We start from the raw sequence: 5,644 nt of genomic DNA on the forward strand, positions 1-5,644 counted from the left end.
GCGGTTGATTCATTTTAATTAAGTTAAGTTTCATGTTATCTACAGCCGGACGTTAACAAATTCCCATCTGCCCATAACCGCGGGCACGACTTTCGAAAGTTCAAATCCCTGCAGGGGTGTCCCAACTTAGCCCATCACAAGCTCTCACGGTCAACGAAGGATATTCCTTCTAGCGGGAAGACCCGATCAGACTCGGCATCCCGGTTACAAGACATCCTCGACAATGGTAAAACAAGTCCAGCAAGACCACCCGCTGTGCCGACAAATCCCGATAGGAGCTGCACATATCTCGTTCTCAGGGCACACCGGATAAGCTAAGCGTACGGGAGCCAACGTAACCCAAGTTGCCAATGGACGGCCCCGCACGGTGCTCTGGGTTGGACCAACACTTAGAGAAGCACTGGCCCGGGGGTTTAAAATAAAGATGACCCTTGAGTCCGTGAAACCCAAGGGAAAAAGGCTAGGTGGAAAATGGTAAAACCAAGGTCGGGCCTTGCTGGAGGAGTTTTATTCAAGGCGAACTGTCAAGGGGTTCCCATTATAACCCAACCGCGTAAGGAACGCAATATCCAGGAACATAACACCGATATGACAGAAACTAGGGCGGCAAGAGTGGAACAAAACACTAGGCAAAAGGCCGAGCCTTCCACCCTTTACCCAGTATATAGGTGCATTAAGATAAACAAGATAATATGATGATATCCCAACAATAAACAATGTTCCAATAAGGAATGATCTCCAATCTTCACCTGCAACTAGCAACGCTATAATAGGGGCTGAGCAAAGCGGTAACATAGCCAATCAACGGTTTTCTAGTACATGGTGGGTTAGAGGTTTGACATGGCAATTTGAGAGGCATGATAAGCAAGTGGTAGGTATCGTAGCATAGGCATAGCAAAAGAGCGAGCATCTAGCAAGCAAAGATAGAAGTGATTTCGAGGGTATGATCATCTGCCTGCAAAGTTGTCAGAGTTGACTTGATCCTCGTAAGCGAACTCAACGGGCTCCTCGTTCGTGAACTCGTCTCCCGGCTCTACCCAAACAAGAACAACAAGCAAACGAAACACAATCAACCATGTGCAGTGCTCAAGCAACATGATGCAAACATGATATGATATGCGGGATGCGGTATGTGATGTATATGCAAGATTTGACAAAGAATGATTGAACCTGGCCTCTTGGAAATCCACACACACGAAAAGAGGTAGAAAGGACCACCGGAGGACATAGGAGCGCTGGAATGCAAAACGGACAACGGGGAAAATGCTCGGATGCATGAGACGAACACGTATGCAAATGTAATGCACATGATGACATGATATGAGATGCATGAAAAAGACAACAACACACACGGAGACAAAAACCCGAACCCGAAGAAAAATAAAATAACTTAGCGCAGGAAACGGCAAGGGTTGGGATACATATAAGGTAAATTACATCCGGGGTGTTACAACACTCCACCACTACGAAAGGATCTCGTCCCGAGATCTAGGACTGGAAAAACGCCGGGTACTCAGAACGGAGGTGATCCTCACGTTCCCAGGTGGCTTCATGGTCGGAATGGTGTGACCACTTGACTTTGAGGAATTTGATTGACTTATTGCGAGTCTTGCGCTCAGTTTCTTCAAGAATAGCAACGGGGTGCTCACGATAAGAAAGGTCTTCTTGGAGATCAATGTCTTTGAAGTTGACGGTGCGGTCATGGGTCTTGAAGCACTTGCGGAGCTGAGAGACATGGAACACGTCGTGCACGTATGCAAAGTTTGAAGGAAGCTCGAGTTGATAGGCGAGATCGCCTCTCTTGCTGACGATCTTGAAAGGACCCACGTATCTAGGGGCAAGCTTCCCTTTGATACCGAAGCGACGAGTACCTTTCATTGGAGAGACGCGGAGATAAACATGGTCTCCGATCTCGAAAGCCAAATCACGATGCTTACTATCATAGTAGCTCTTCTGGCGTGATTGCGCTGCTTTGAGGTTATCACGAATGACTTTGCACATCTCCTCTGCCTCTGTGATCAAGTCATTTCCAAGAAGTTGACGTTCACCGGTCTCTGACCAGTTAAGAGGAGTACGACACTTCCTGCCATAGAGAATTTCAAATGGGGCCTTGCCCGAACTCGCTTGGAAGCTGTTGTTGTAGGAGAATTCGGCATATGGAAGACAATCTTCCCACTTCATACCGAAAGAGATAACGCAAGCCCTGAGCATATCTTCAAGAATCTGATTGACACGCTCGACTTGGCCGCTAGTTTGAGGATGAAAAGCTGTGTTGAAACGGATGTTGGTGCCCATGGCCTTCTGAAAAGAATCCCAAAACTAGGAGGTAAAGATGCTGCCACGGTCTGAAGAGATCAACTGCGGAATGCCATGCAGAGAGACAATCCGAGAGGTATATAGCTCCGCCAATTGAGCTGCAGTGATAGACTCTTTGATAGGCAGGAAATGAGCCACTTTAGTGAGTTTGTCGATGACAACGAAGATAGCATCATTGCCACGCTTGGACTTTGGAAATCCCGTCACGAAGTCCATCTCAATGTGGTCAAACTTCCTTTCTGGAATGACAAGAGGTTGGAGGAGACCAGCTGGTCATTGGTGTTCTGCCTTCACTCTTCTGCAGACATCACATTCGTTCACGAATTGAGCAATCTCGCGCTTCATTCGAGTCCACCAATACGCCTGCTTGAGGTCATGGTACATCTTTGTACTTCCAGGGTGGATAGAGAGGAGTGAATTGTAAGCCTCGTTCATAATGACTTTGCGAAGGTCACCTTTAGGCAAAACAATGCGATCCTCGAAGAAGAGAGTATCCTTGTCATCAAGACGATAGCACTTGTACTTGGATTGACTCTTGGCAATCCCAATTTTCACCTTCTTCACCATAGCATCAAGAAGTTGAGCCTCGCGAATCTAATCTTCCAAAGTAGGAGAGACTTGAAGGTTGGCGAGGAAACCTTGAGGAACAACTTGCAGGTTGAGTTTGCGGAAAGCTTCACAAAGCTCGGGTTGGTAAGGCTTGAGAATCAGACTATTGCAGTAAGCCTTCCTGCTCAATGCGTCAGCAATTACATTGGCCTTGCCTGGAGTATATTCGATACTCGGATTATACTCTTGAATCATTTCGACCCAACGAGTCTGCCTGAGGTTGAGATTAGGCTGAGTGAAGATGTACTTGAGACTCTTGTGGTCAGTGAAGATGTCCACTTTTCTTCCCAATAAGAGATGTCTCCAAGTCAAAAGAGCATGCACAACTGCCACCAACTCGAGGTCATGAGTGGGGTAGTTCTTTTCGTTGGGCTTCAACTGGCGAGAAGAATAGGCCACAACTTTCTTCTCTTGCATCAACACTGCACCAAGACCTTGAAGAGAGGCATCACAGAAGACCTCGAACGGTTTGGATTCATCAGGAGGAGTTAGAACTGGAGCAGTGACTAATTTCTCTTTCAGGGTGTTTAAAGCGATGTCACACTCAGGAGACAAAACGTACTTGACGTGCTTCTGGAGAAGGTTGGAAAGCGGCTTCGCGATCTTTGAAAAGTTCTCAATGAACCTTCGACAGTAGCTTGCGAGACCAAGGAAGCCGCGGAGTTACTTCACGTTCTGAGGTGGTTCCCAATTCACAATTGCAAACACCTTCTCAGGATTCACCGCTATGCCCTTGGCAGAGATGATATGCCCAAGATAGAGAACCTCATCGAGCCAAAACTCGCACTTTGAAAACTTAGCGTAGAACTGATGTTCTCTAAGCTTATCCAGCACCAAACAAGTGCTTGGCATGATCTTCCTTGTTCTTGGAAAAGACCAAAATGTCATCGAGGTAGAACAAGACGAAGTCATTTGTGTAAGGGTTGAAGATGAAGTTCATCATGCGAGAGAAAGTCGGCGGAGCGTTGACGAGGCCAAAAGACATGACAGTGTATTCATATGAACCATAGCTTGTTCTGAACGCCGTCTTGGGGATATCTTGCTCATGAATTCGGATCTGGTGATAGCCCATACGAAGATCAAGCTTGGAGAATACTTGAGCACCTTTGAGTTGTTCAAACAGCTCGTTGATGTTGGGAAGTGGGTACTTGTTCTTTATAGTCTTCTTGTTCAATGGACGGTAGTCAACACAAAGTCGGTCCGTTCCATCCTTCTTCTTCACAAAAAGAACTCCACAACCCCATGGAGAAGAACTAGGTAGGATGAGACCCATTCACTCTTGAATATCGAGTTGCTTCTTCAGCTCCTTCAACTCTTTAGGTCCAAGCTTGTAAGGACGTTTGCAAACAGGTTCCGTGCCCGGCTCAAGATCGATGACGAATTCAACTGGCCGGTGCGGAGGCATTCCTGGAAGATCTTCTGAAAAGACATCTTGATATTCGCAAACGACTGGAATTTGAGAGATGGCATCCAGTTCACCCTTCTCGTTGAGAGAAAACAGACGGATGGTATCGTCATTAGCGGCAAAGACAATTACATCCTCAGACGAATGAGTCAATTGAATCTGCCTGGTAGCACAATCAAGATGAGCCTTGTGCTTAGAAAGCCAGTCCATCCCAAGAATAAGATCAATATCCGAGTTACCAAGGACCATTGTAGAAGCCAGAAACTTGAAATCACCCATCATGATAGAAACATCCGGGACTATTGAAGTAGCCCTCATAGACTTAGCCGGAGAAACCACTCCCATAGGTTTACCCAACATTTGCGAAACGAAGTCATGCTTAGAAACAAATGATCTTGACATGAAACAATGCGATGCACCAGTGTTAAAAAGAACTTTTACAGGAGCAGAGTTAACTGGAAAGTTACCCATGATGACATCTGATGAGTCCTCTGCCTGAGCTGCGTTCAACAAGTTGACCTTGGCGTGCTTGGGGTTATGCTTGACCACAGCTGTACTTGCCGATCTCACAGGAGGAGGAGGAGGGAGACGCCTCTGATTGAAGCATTTGTTGGCATAGTGACCCTTCTGTTGGCACTTGTTGCACGTGACCTTTGAAAGCAGACGGTAATATGGAGCACTCGATCTTGGAGCTTGAGATGAAGTCTTGTTCTGAAAGCCAGGGTTGGGTGGGTGGGAAGATCCACTGCCACCTTTGCTCTTCTGCTGATAAGGCTGATGGAACGGAGGAGGAGGAAGCCAATACTTTTGATGCTTAGCCACTTGAGTTGAGGAAGAAGGAGTTGCATCTCTGACTCGCTTCTTGGAAGCATCGCACTTCAGTTGAGCAGTCTCTTGCTTCATTGCCATGTTGTAAAACTCATCGTACCTCTTGGGCTCAAAGAGGACAAGAGCTACCTGGATATCTTCTCTAAGACCACCCCTGAACTGGTATATCATGCTCTTCTCGTCAGGGACGTCTTGCTTAGCAAAACGGGTGAGCTTCTGAAACATCTTGTTGTACTCGTAAACAGACATAGAGCCTTGCTTCAGGTTGCGGAATTCCTCATGCTTGCTTTCAACCACACTCTGAGGAATATGATGAGCTTTGAAGTCTTGATGGAATTCATCCCAGGTAATCACACGGCCTCCTCTAGAATCTTTGTACTGTTGGAACCATTTTGCAGCTTGGTCTTTGAGTTGGAAGGAAGCGAACTTGACAAAGTCCTCAGGCCTGACGTTACTGCACTCGAAATGCTTGCATATGTCCACGAG

The sequence above is a fragment of the Triticum urartu genome, chromosome 2 (assembly GCF_003073215.2).
Source record: "Triticum urartu cultivar G1812 chromosome 2, Tu2.1, whole genome shotgun sequence".
Classification (NCBI taxonomy): Eukaryota; Viridiplantae; Streptophyta; class Magnoliopsida; order Poales; family Poaceae; genus Triticum; species Triticum urartu.